Here is a 14,222-nt window from a genome sequence, read left to right as displayed (position 1 = left end):
CTACTAGAAACTATACGGTACAAGAAAGATAATACTATTACTATAACAATACTATAATAACTTATCACTATAATACTTAACACTATTAATCTAACAATACATTAATTAATTTTATACATTAATAATTAACACTCTATACATATATTATTACTACAAATCCTTAATCTATCATACAGCAAATGTTAAGCCAAGCGGTTGCTGGATGGGTAGAGAGGGAGAATCTCACTCAGACTACAAGCATCCAACTTTATTGACATGCAGACCCAGGTGGCCTTTTACTTACACAATCTTTAAAACATCCCTCTGTTCGTCAGGGAAGGTCCTTCTGCCCTGTCCAAAGATTGCTAAGAGAGTTACCTCAGGCTCAGACACAGAGCGGGGACTCAGTTAGCCCGGTTGTCTGTAAGCTCAGAGGTACCTGTGCAGCTTCCTAACAGAAGGATTACCTTGTCTTAGACACAGAGCATGGACTCAGTTAGTCCAGTTGTCTAAAGATGAAGGCGCACCTTTGCTTCAATGATGCTCACCACTGTTCAGTTGTTTTCGAGATGTCATGGTTCTTTTCAGCTCTTTTCTTCCAAGTGATTTCAGCTCTTCTTCTTTAGATGGTCAGCTCTCCTTACGTTCAGCTCTTCTTCTCCTCAGGTGTTCAGCTCTCTACCAACTGCCTGCTGACACCTGGCTATATATATACCTATCAGTTTCAGGTAGGGGAGGGGTTGTGTTAGGAGCAAGAAAGTCAAAATGGATGGGGAGGGGCTAGGAGCGAGGAGGAGGGAATCCCCCTTCCAACTGCCATTCTCAACTGTCACTTGCTGGATCTTTCTTATTACTAATCCTTATCCAAGAATCCTATTCCTAAAACTAATCATAATTTTAAATGTTATAAAATGTTCTGATACTGATACTACTCTTTTCAATTATCCAAATATTCAATCCCTCAATCTCAGACATTTTTAAAACCCCTTTGAGGCTTTTCTGCAAGCCTTTCTTTCAACATTATTTTTGGCCATTTAGACACCTAAAGCAAAAATCTCTGGCTACAATTCCCCTCCTTGTTGGGTTGTAAACCTGTTTACAAATCCAACGCTTTTATATGATGAGTTCAGAGATTTTTAGGATTTTTGTCCAGTTCGGACACAAGGCTCTCCTTTGATGGAGACCAAATCATCATATCGTCACACTAGCACAATTCCTTGTCTTTGATTCTCACATTGGTCACGCTCAGTTGTGTGCAATACCATGATCTTTGTATCTCAAAGTTTTGCATGTGCTTCAATTGTCCAAATTTCCTTTTCATCCAAAATACCAAGATGATGAGCATTATAGCCATCATAGTCTGCAACATTGAAAATATTACAATAGGATGCAGGACCATGTTTAAATATTTAGTAGCTATGGTAGATAATCCCAAAAACACTCTACACCAGCTATGCTTAGTGATTCCTTTACTACATTCAATTACCTATTTGATTTGATTTGAAGAGTGGTGAACAGTAAGCAAAACATTCTGTGTTTCTCTTAACTCTCATCACTTGTTTCTACAATTCCAGATGATCTTATTAATTTTCTAAAGGTATTGGATCTAATTGCTTATACAATTGATGTTGGTCTTTAATCTCTTCATTTACTATTTCTGATAAAATGAGCTGTAGCTCATAATCTATAGTAGATTGTGATCTTCATCATATACATGGTTTACCTTGAACATTGCACACAAACATCTAATACAAACACATTTCCTTTCAACATACATAATCATTAAATCATTGGATCTAATCAGTAATAATATTTTCCTTTTTCCTTATTCAAACAATTATCACAAGGTTAGATAGCATTATTATTACAAATCTATCCAATTCCTTGTTCTTTTGTAGAAGCCTCAAGTTTCACTGTTTTTACCTGTTTGATTTTGTTTTATTGCCCAAAATCTATGTTCAATTGGTTGCATTATAGTTGTGTTAACATTTAACCAAGTACTACAGCAGAAGATATTCATTCTATTTGAGCATCAGATATCGTAAGTATGAATGTATTTATTTAATTGTCTTGAGGATTATATGTGAAGTTTACCATTTTCCACCAACAATTACAACTTCTTTTCAGCTTCAGAGAGCTTCAGGTCGATCACCATCCTTTTAAAGGAATAGGTGGGATCTATCACCAATTGTTTTTTGATGTCCTCCCTGACCACATATGGACAAATGTCCATTGATCTTGGTTCAGATACCCAAGAAATAGAAAAAGGGTAACTAAAATCATGATCTGTAATTTCCCAAATTCCACTTCCATAGCTTCTTAGTCCTGATCTTCACACCAGTAATGAAACAGCTATTCAGGTCAAATTTTATCTCACCTTCATCCTTATTTATACCATAGTATATACCTCTTATCTTCAATTTTAATTGTTTTTATATATAACATTTCAATTTATAATTTACCCTGACTGACTGACCCCTTCCTCACTGACCCCTCCTCGTGGGTCTCTGATTTGAAATTTATTTATCAAATTGACAATATTATGATGCCATTGTACAAATATTATCTTTGAGTTTCCTTAACTCTATGTTGGGAGATACCATACTATAATAACATGCAGACTCTTTATTTGGATAAATGGTCAGATTATCTGATCGGGTTATTGCATTAGGTTCTTTTATAATTGCACATTGCCACTATCCTACTGTTATCACCTTCCCATATATTTTCCCTCTACTCTTTATGGCATTTCATTTGCATAATGGGGGTTTTGGTGCCAAATGATACTAAGGATGAGTTACTAAATGTCCTTATTCTCGAGCATCATAAATGATGGAACATTTATGGGCATGATAAGATGTTATATGTCTCCTCCTATTCTTCTGTTTTATAGCTTCCAAAGTTCCCATCATAACTTTTGTAGCTCTAGCTTTATCCTCTCTGGATCACAAACTCACATTGTATTGTTTCTGTATCTAGTTCCCTTATTTCTCCCATGATTACCCCAGAGATAGTTTTCACCTTTGTCTCAGTTATCGGTTTCTCACTTACTGTTTTGGTAGATGTTCACGCAAATATCTTAAACCCTTCTAACAACACACACTGCCAAGGCCCTGTTCTAACTACTTTGCCAAGTATGGTTCCTTTATTTTCCTATGGGCATCATCTATAATGAGTGTTTTACCCTTATACTTCTGTGTCATGAATTCTGTAATTCGAACAGGTCCCAGTATTATTTTAACCAATGTGCTCTTCAATTTGGGTATTGAAAAGACACATTCCTCAATACTACCAGCTGGAACATTATCTGAGTAGTATCTAACCCACTAGATCACTGGAGTTGGAGTTGTCTTGTCTGAACTCACACCACCATAGTAGAATTTCATATACACCAAGGCCCAGAAAAGCCATCAATTGGTTCTGAAACAAAACACAGAGACCCTTCCTTTTCCCAAAACACCCTTCTTTATATATTTTCCTAATACAATTCTCACTTACATAAATATAATTCATTTACAATTTTTATATTTATCCTAACTTCTAGTTACACATTCTTATATTCTAACCATTCAGTATTATAATTCTTCGCCTTTTATATTTATATTTTTCCAAAAACAGTTTTCCTATCTATTTACTTTATTCATAGATCTATTTTTAAAAAAACCTTTTCCCTTAACTTATTTGTTCTAACCCTTTTTTATTATTTACTACTGTTCTCTTAATACTCTTTTATCCAGATCAATCACACCATTTAATTTCATAATTATATCCATTCCAAGCATCACAAGTCCATGCCCTGACAAATCTATTAATCCAAATCTCTGATCGATAATTATTCATTCTCCAAATTGAATGGTTAAAGGTTGACTTATTGGAATTAGGAAGTCTTCCCCATTTATGCCTGGGACTCTATGTTGATTGTTTGTCACGAGGGGTGTTAGATCCATGTTATTTATATTAGAATTTATAATTGAAAAGGTGGTGCTATGTTCAGATAAAAGAACAGTCCGACAAGATTATCCATTAAGAGAATTTAGAATAAGGTGTTACCCCTAAAACCTGCTGGTGTGGTTGTCTGCCCTATTGGAATTTAAAGGGAAGGGCAGGTTGTCTCCCTGGAAATTTCAGTAAGGCGGACCACCACACCAGGACAAGAAAACCCACTCCCATAGAAGATGCTGACACCAACCCTGCCTGGGGAAGAGGGAATTTGCACAAACGGTCCCATCTGCCTGGTTAATCCTAGGTGGTGAGCACCCCTGAGGGTCTGACACTAAAGAGAATTAATTTTTTCAGGAGTTGGGATAGACCACTTATCTGAAGTAAAAGAGTAGTCACAGGAGGCTGTGGTATGTTTTTGTATATTTGTTATGTAAAATGCTGTACTATTTTGAAACTGGAATACAGACAGTGGCCAAGCTCTCCTTTGAGCAGCACTTTCTTCTATAGTTCTGCGGCTGGATTGCTATTTTAACACACAGTTCTTCCTGACCCTGTGTATAATGACAAAGTTTTAAGCAACTGAAAATGGGTCTTATAATGGAGAGTGTTAGGCAACCTTAACTATAGGCATTGCTGACAGCTTGAACTATAATACCAGACTACCCTGTTTCTATATGCTTTCACATGACTGATGCAGAGAAAACTGTTGCTGCTGCACTCTGCTGTGATCCTGCTCTGTGTTGCCCCAGGAGACCATGGGTCGGATTCGGATCTCATTTTATATTCTCAGTGTCAGAGTCACAAACTGAGAAACTTCTGAATACATCCACTATGAGCAAGTTCATATACTGGTGCAAATAACCCTAAATTGGATACTCATCTCATTCCTGATATTTGTACCACATAATAACATCCCCCATCAATGGATTAGTAGTTATGTTCTCAATAATCTTGCAGTCTTAACATTTAACACTCATTTTCAAAGTGTTTTACAAAATGAACTTGTTAAGCCACACAACACTCACATGAGACAGAGAGGGGAACTGAAGGAGGTAAGTGACTTGCCCAAGGACACAGACTGTGTCAGAGCTGGGGTCTAGCCATTTGGCATGAGGTCACTGGGAGGAATCTCTCCTTTTGAGAGAGAATGAATGAGACAAAATACAGAAAGACAAGAGGAAGAGTTTTCCTTATAGAAAGTCGCTGCCTTTTTTTTTTTTTTTTTTTAAACCCTAATTTTAAAATATTCTTGGCAAATATTTTGCAGTTCCAAGGCAGATGCTATAATTGAATGAAGAAATATGTTTGACTGTGATATATGTGCTTCAGGGCTACTTTGTCAAGACCAAAATAGCCATTATTTTAAGAAGTGAGTCATTAGATCATTTCTATAAATATCATATTTAACTGATTTCCCTGTGCTCTCTTGATTCCATAGCCATGCCTATAGACTGGGTTACAGATAGTGACAATCCTGAAAAATAAACATCATATCTAAATCAAAGATTGTAATATTACCATGTGAGTCAACATACAGTTCTTCTTAGCTGTGATGACTCTCAGCTAAGGAAGTGTCCAAGGAAAATGGTGAGAACGTATTAAAGAATAAGACTATGTTTATCCTTTGATGTTATCTTAATTTAGAGGAATACATCAGCTATCACTATCTCTTAACCCTAATATTTTATTTTAATATTTCTGGCTTACTTTCTGGTTTTTGCAACTTTTATTTAATAGCTGCTATGGCTATGGTAAATTTATGTAGACCCTGAGATATGGGAATACATATCAATAATCATAATCAATAATCATTTTATTGTCATTTTATTATCATTGTTATATTTCAAACTTTTTTGTCTCCAGTATTAGTTGCCACTTGTGTCAATAGTTTCTAGAAATATATCTAGTCTTGATTAAAAGATTGCAAGTGATGGAGGATCCATCAAAGGCAAGTTGTTTCAATGGTTAATTTCCCTCATTGTTAAAAATCTGCATCTTATTGCTAGTCTGAATTTATATAGATTCAGCTTCCAGCCACTGGATCTTGTCATGCCTTTTTCTGCTAGATTAAAATAGTTATCTTTGATTCAAAGTCTCTTCCCCATGTAGGTATTTATAGATTGTAATCAAGCCATCTCTTAACGTTCTCTTGGATAAACTGAATAGATTGAGCTTCTTAAGTCTCCCATTGTAAATCAAGTTTTCCAGAGCTTGAATCATTCTTGTAATTCTTTTCTGAACCTTTTTCAGTTTGTCAACGTCCATTTGGAAATGTAACACTAGAACTGGACACAGTTTTCCAGTAATGGTCTTACTAATGTCGTATACAGAGGTAACACCATCTTCCTATTCCTACTACATATTACCCTGCCTATATATCCAATGATCATATTCACCCTATTAGCGATTTCATTGTACTGGGAGCTCATGTTCAACATAACCTCTAAGGGTAGGACTACACAGCAATCAGAGGCCTGATTACAGCATGGGCCAAGCTCACCTTGCAGAAGGCCATTGAAATTTCAGTTTCCATGGAACTGGCAGCAAAAGAAGCACAACAACAAAGTGCATCAACCAGAGTGCATAAGGTGTCACAAGAACCTACCAACAAGACAGTGGGGAGCCAGGAATGTTACCATTGTGGAAAGCCTGGTCACTATGCATTGGAATGCTGGTGTAAAGACCTACTGTGTCGACAGTGTGGCAAAAAGGGACACATTGAGCATGCCTGCAAACATAAGAAAGAAGAGTCAAACAGAACAGGCAAGCAGAAGCAAAAGAAACCTGATGTCTGCTGGACCAAAAAGGAAAATCTGCATGTGGTAGAGCAGGCTCAGGATGATCAAAGTGACACCCAGTCAGAAGAAGAAGTGCCACTCCACATTTTGTCCATGGCAGCTGGCTCACATGAATACTGGGTAATCCTGCTGTTGGGAGGTAAACTTGTGCACACAGTACTGGACACATGAGCAGCAATTTTGCTCGTCTCAGACACTGTGTATAAGGAGAAGCTAAAGCATCTTCCGCTAAGCTGACAAAAATTGTTCTGAAGTCGTACACTGGAGAACCTGTACCTATCCTGGGTACTACTGATGTTAAAGTGGAGCTCAATGGACAAACTGCTCAATTGCCACTGTTTGTGATGGAAGGCAATTACCCTGCCTTAATTGGAAGGTCATGCCTTAAGAAGATCCGGCTGAGCTGGGCAGATATGCACATGATGGCTAAGAGAGAAACAGGCCTGGCAGCTGTATTAAAGAAACATGCTGCTGTTTTTGGAGAGGACCTGGGAAGTATGAAAGGAATTACTGTGAAATTGAACATTAAGCCCGACAGCCAACCAAAATATCTGAAAGCCAGAACCGGGGCTTATGCCATCAGGCCAAAAGTCGAAGCAGATCTGGAGCGTCTGGTCAAAAATGGAGTCCTAGTATCAGTTGCCCACAGCCAATGGGCAACTCCAATCGTTCCAGTATTAAAGAAAGATGGCTTCATTCAGATTTGTGGTGATTTTAAGGTTACTGTTTACCTGGTGGTGTGTGCAGAGCAATACCCTCTTCCCTGCATTGATGACTTCTTCACTGGCTTGGCTGATGGACAAAAGTTCAGCAAGACTGATCTGAGTCAGGCATATTTACAGATGCATGTCGATGAGAACTCCTAAGAGCTGTTGACTATCGTGACACATAAAGGGCTGTACCGATACTGTTGCTTGCCCTTCAGAATAGTGTCTGCTCCAGCTTTGTTCCAGAGGGCTATGAACCAGATCTTGAGTGGCTTGCCAGGAGTCCAGTGCTATCTTGACGACATCTTGGTTACTGGCAAGGATAAGGAAGATCACCTTAAGAACTTGGATGCTGCCCTGCAAAGACTGGAAGAGTACGGGCTACGAGTCCACAAAGACAAATGTGAATTCTTTCAGTCCTCTTTTGAATATTTGGGACATGTAATTGATGCTACTGGCCTTCATAAGGCTCCTGCAAAAGTCAGGCTATTGTGGAAGCTCCACTTCCTCAAAATGTAGCCAACTTTGCTCTTTTTAGGGCTATTGAACTATTATGGAAAATTTATTCCACAGTTAGCAACACTGCTAAAACCAGTACATGAACTACTCTGCCAAAATAAGGTCTGGAAGTGGACTGAAGCCTGTGATGTTGCACTTAACAAGGCTAAACACGCATTGCTAAAGTCAAAGGTTTTGACACATTTTGACCCATCCATACTTCTACAGCTACTTCTTCTGCGATGCCTTTTCTTATGGTGTGGGAGTGGTCGTTTCACACATTAGGCCGTCTGGAGAGGAGAGACCCATTGATTTTGCATCACACACCTTAAGCAAGGCAGAAACTAACTATGCTCAAATCGAACGTGAAGCACTGGGAATCATTTTCAGAATTCAAAAATTTCACCAGTACCTGTTTGGATGGAAGTTCACATTTTTCACCAACCATTGACCTCTAACACCAATTTTTGGACCACACACAGGCATTCCACCATTGGCTGCTAGTCGTACGAAACAATGGACATCATTGCTTTCCGCCCACACATATGAGATCAAATATCGGAGATCCACTCTGCACTGCAATGCACATGGTCTCTCAAGGCTGCCTTTACCAGTTAAACATTGGCCAGATATTGACCAGAAAGAAATCTTCTACTTTGAACAGGTAAAGAACACACCCATCACTGCTACTTAAGGAAGGAAGGCAACTCGCATTAACCCAGTACTGTCTCAAGTTATGGACCTAGTGATGTGATGTATGGAACATCTCTACGGGACTCTCAGGTCTCACCCAACCTTCGTCCCTCCGTGTCCAGAAGGATGGAGTTATCAATCCATTCTGGTTGTTTTTTGTGGGGTATGCGTGTCATTATTCCACCATTACTGAGATCACAGATGTTAGATGTTAGCTACATTCAGGTCACTATGGAATAGTGTGCATGAAAGAAATTGCACAAAGCTACTTTTTGTTGTGTGGCCTGGACAGTACCATTGAAGAGAAGGCAAGAGCTTGTACTTCATGTCAGAGTGTGAGGAAGACACCTCTGTTGGCGTCCCTACATCCATGGGACTGGCCTGAAAATCCGTGGTAGCGACTTCATGTTGATTTTGCCAGCCCATTTGAAGGAAAAGCGTGTTCCTGGTTGTTGTCAAGGGACACTGCAAATGGTCAGAAATCTCTATAATGCCATCCACTACAGCTGAATTTACTATCCAGAGACTGCATTAAATCTTTAGTTGTTTCGGTTTGCCAGAACAACTTGTGAGTAACAACAGACTGCAGTTTGTCTCTCAGGAGTTTGAAAATTTCATGAAAGTAAATGGGATACTTCACATCACTTCAGCAATGTATCATCCATCCACCAATGGATTAGCAGAAAGATTTGTGCAGACAATGAAACAAGCTTTAAAATCTGCACGGGGACATTTGTCCATTCAAAGGCATCTGGACACCTTACTATCCTACAGAAACACACGTCAAGCTACAATGAAAGCATCTCTGGCCTTTCTAATGATGGGACTACAGCTGCGCACTTGGTCTGATCTGTTGAAACCCTCTAAAGCACAAAAAGTTCTGCAACATCAACAGCACAGCCAAGTCATCAGACATGCACACAGCAAAAGACCTAATCTTTAGTCCCGGACAGCCTGTTCTAGCTCAAAATTGTGCTTCTGGAGCTAAATGGGTCCCTGCTATAGTCATCGCCATCTCCAAACCAGGAGACATTAAGGACAACCACAGTTTCACATACAATGACCTGTGAGAGCCATGGTTGGTGTATGTGCAGCCGAAATGGACAGAATGTTTTCTACCTTTTTTAATTTTTAAAGTTCTTTTCTGTTAAATTTATTTTAGAAGTTTGTATTGTGTTTATTTTTTAATTGCACATTATTGTTTTGCACAGTTTTTGGTGTTCAATACACTTCTATTGTGTGATATTCCTAAATGTACACCAAGCACTATGAATTTCCTAATAGCTCTCAAAGCTTCAAGGCCAGGTAGCGCAAAGTCCACTGCACCATCTGACTGACTGACTGTAAAAGTGCTCTTTCAGCTGCACAGATCCACACTGAGCTCTTCTAATGGCCCTTGTGTTGACTGTTCAAAGTGAGCAGACAGCCACTCCACCTCCACCAGGGCTGGAAGCGTATTAGGCTCCTAGGAGAACCTTCAGCCTTGCGCCTCCACCCCCACAATTAACTTTCAAAAATGAATATAGTGAATAAAATTCTGCGTTTATAATTAGATTTATTTTATGTGAAAAAGGAGAATATTATGATACAGATTGTACATTCTCCTTGTTCTAGTTTTCACAGGATATGTACTAGAAGAAATGCACCTTATAATGTATAATATGGCTCACATGATGTAATACTATGTGTTCCTGCAACAAGTTGATTATTAGAATTTAGAATTTAACTTTCTGTGCTTTCAGTTTAGCAAATGTAGAAACAAGTTCCTTCAGGTCAATGTTTTGTGCAATTTCATGTTCTATTAACAAGGTGGATAGTCCAACAAGTCTTTCTTGCATCACTGAGGAATGAATGTATGTTTTGATCAACTTTAGCTTGGAAAAGCTTCACTCACCACTGGCCACAGAAACTGGGAGCGTCAAGAGGATGTGGAGAGCAATAAATGTGTTGGGGACACTATTTTTGCATAAAAAATTCAATACATCTTGTACTGATACAAGCATTGGAACTCGTCTTGCAATGGCTCGCAATTCACTGCACAAATCTGAAGCATCAATATCTCTGGAGTCTCCATGTTTTAAAGCTTGCTTTAGCTTCAAGCAATGGTCCATAATTTGTTTTCTGCAAACTGTGAACATTATAGAGGAAGCCAAACACAGAACTGTGTGAATCTTTCTTCAACTGATTGTGTTGCTGTGTCAAGGACTGCTAAATAAAAGTTCACTTTGAAATCTTCCTTGAGGCTCTGAATAGGCTCATCGTCTGTTTCATATGTGAACTGCTTTCTCTTTCTCCTAATATGGACTGGATCAGGTTCAAAGTGTCACAGTATCTCCAAATCCTCAGCAAGTTTTCACATGCATCTACCAGTGTTTTCTCAAACTCTTCTTCACTCCTGCAGTCTACAAGAAACTTCTTGGTTTCTCTCAGTTGATTAATGGCATCATGTATGTCAAATTCCTTCATCTGAAGTTGTTTGCTAGTCATATTGATCTCAAAGAGGATGTCATACCACACAAAAAGAGAAACCACAAACTTGAAACTAGAAATGCCTTTTGTAAGAGTTTGTGCATCTACTCGTGAGGTAATGCCAGAGATTCTGATAGTTTAATCAGAGATTTTAATTAGAGATTTCAATTTCATAGATATCTCCTAGCTGATAGCAAAGAGGTTTCAAGGTATTAATTCAAGTTTCCCATCTTGTTTCACTCAATGGTTTCACTGTAAGACTTAGGCATATGGCACGTTAGAACTTCCCAACGATGTGTTGAAGCTGAGAAATAAACATAAAAACGTTGTACTAGGTCAAAGAAATCCATTGCCTCCAATGAGACTTTGCAGCATCATTAACAACCAAATTCAAAGAGTGTGCACTGCAAGGAACAAACAAGGCTCATGGATTAATATCCAAAATTCTTTGTTGCACACTTTTTTCTTTCCACTTCATTTTGCTTCCATTATCCTTGCCCGTGCAAGTTTTCTATAAGCAATGACATCTCTTCTAACTGGTGAAGGACAATGTCCATCATACCACCACCAGTTGTCTCCTTTATTGGCACAAATCCCAAGAAATGTTCCTTTATGCATACAGGCTCACAATTATACAGGCTGAAGCTATGTCCACAAAACAAAGGATCATGGTCATTTGTTCAACATGGCCTACATCTGTTGTACAATCTAGAATGATTGAAAAGTACTTGGCAGCATGAGCAGATGTTAGGATTTTTTCTTTGTTGTTGGATAAAAGCTGAAGCAGTTCATTCTGTATATCTTTCCCAAGGTAGTACATATGTCTCATTGTCTTTAATCTTACGAATATGCTCATCCATAAGTGGGTCAAACAAAGCTAGATATTCTACAAATTTCAAGAAGTTCCCATTACCAGAAGATTGCACTTTTTGTGTGTTCCCTGAAAGGCTAGATTTTGCATACCAAGAACTCTCACTAAAGCAATCAGTCATTCTAAGATTTGCTGCCAATACTTTTCTTGTTTAATGAGGCACAAATTTTCTTTATCAATAGTTTTCTTGTTTTTCAATTGCAATTCAAGTTCTTTCCACTTTTGAAAATTCTCCAAATGGTCACTGCTTCTCTCGTGTGCCGCTAGAATTGCAGACGTGTTTTTCCAATCTTTTGAACCTTTATCAGAAACAGATGATGCATCAATTGTGTTACTGGTAAACAGCTGCAACAGAAGCAAAACACAAAGACCTTTGACATGGAATACTGTAGCCACTGACAGGGCATTTCTTTTCCATTGGCAAGTATCCTTTTGTATGATTTGCTGTGAATTTTCTTTGATTACCATCTTTGGGGAAATTGAACTGCTGAATCTGGTCCATATTCCACCAAGATTTATCAGACATGATCATCACATTTATGCCAAGTAGCAGGGTCACCAAAGTTCAAACTGGTGGCATATTCATTTTCACGTCCTTTCAAATCTTGATCCTGGTGGACTTCATTTGGTTCATCTTCTACCTTCAGATTATGTTCCTCAAACTTTACTTCAACTTGTGAGACTGTAGGCAAAACTGTGATCTCAGCTTCAGTCTCTGGTTGATCCTTTGAGCTACCTTCATCTTGATGTTGTGGAGTTGAACGAAGATACTTCAGAAAGGAACCTTCTTGCTTCGCTTGTTCGTTTTTCCTTTTCAGCCTTCCGTTTACAATATTGTGCCCCAGGCAATGTTTTTCTATCCCACTTCTGAAGCCTGTTTGTTACTTATGTAGTTTCATGAATAGTTCATTCAATTTTTTGCTGACCCCCAAATTTTGTTGCTCTATGAAAATGCCTAGTTTGCCTAGTGGTTGCAGCCGACACTGACCTCCACCCTCCAGTAACAACTTTCCCCTCTTTGCCTCACCAATGTTACACAGGACCCAGCAGGCAACTATAACCATTGTGGTATTTTTCTCACTGAGATCCAATCTTGTGAGTAAACACCACTAGTGTCCCTTCAATCTACCAGAAGAACATTCAGCTGTCATTTTGCACCTGTTGAGCTGGTAGCTGAATTTTTTCTTGGAACTGTTGAGGTGTCCAGTATATGGCTTCATGAGCCAGGAGAACAGAGTTGACTGGGTCCCCTATAATTACTATTAGCATTTCAGCATTGCCAATGATAATCCACTGGTCAGGAAAGAATAACCCTGCTTGCATGTTTCTGAACAGTCCTGTGTCCTTAAAGATGTGAATGGCAAGCACCTTCCCCGGCTAGCCCTCATTGATATTGGTGAAGCCAAGCATCCCTGGCTATCCACCAGCTCTTGAACAATAATAGATAGATAGATAGATATTTTCTATTGATGTACTCTTTGTCAAGGTGGACTTGTGCCAAAATAGGGGTGTGTGCACTATCTATGGCCTTACTGCAATTTGGCCCAGAAACAGCTTTCCACCATCTGTAGCTGCTGCATGAATAGCACCAATAACCTGGAATTGTTTTTCACTATGTCCCTCAGGAATCTGGCCTTGAATAACTTGTCATAGCCCCATTGCTGTGGTTCTTCCTGCAGCTCTGCAAATACCAGAGGATCATCTGTTGTGTTTGCAATATTCATGACAATAATGCAGAGCACTGTGAACGTCATGCTTCTGTCAGACGGTGGAGAGCAAAAAATGCCATGCAGGTTTATGGGATTTAAAAAATAAAGGTGCAACAATTATGGGATAAGAATGGCATTATGGGACAAGAGAGTTGAATGATGGGAACTTGATCCCTTGCTTCCAGTTACCCCGATGCTATTCATTTCTGCCCCACTGTGCATTGCCAGAAATTCACAAAAGACTGCACTGGACGATGGCAAGTGGCACACTGGAATACCTACCACTGGTGCAGCTCACTGTATTGACACAAATACTTCTTGTGAGTATGTGCAGTGCCAACACAGGAGCCAAGTGTGCATGCACATGAGTGATATACTAACTGTGGCAGCTTTACACCAATGTAACTTGCATCGACCAAAGTTTGTAGTGTAGACATAGCTTGTCTACCCATGCTGCAGTCACACCTCAGATTGTAGTGTAGCCATATCCTAATTCTTTTAATTGTTACTGCATTCCAGGAGAAAGTCTCCCATCTTAAAAGTTACACTTCTAGTT

At 38.9% G+C, this 14,222-nt stretch overlaps 1 pseudogene; it reads right to left on the bottom strand.

Moving 5' to 3' along the window:
* Positions 1-10,503: 10,503 nt before the first annotated feature.
* On the bottom strand, positions 10,504-12,078 carry LOC137163146 (uncharacterized; annotated as a pseudogene).
* Between the last annotated feature and the right edge of the window lie 2,144 nt (positions 12,079-14,222).

The sequence above is a fragment of the Emydura macquarii genome, unplaced genomic scaffold (genome assembly GCF_026122565.2).
Source record: "Emydura macquarii macquarii isolate MOO-44397 ecotype Brisbane River unplaced genomic scaffold, CSIRO-AGI_Emac_v2 contig_2473, whole genome shotgun sequence".
Classification (NCBI taxonomy): domain Eukaryota; kingdom Metazoa; phylum Chordata; order Testudines; family Chelidae; genus Emydura; species Emydura macquarii.
This window is presented reverse-complemented; position numbering and strand designations above follow the sequence as displayed.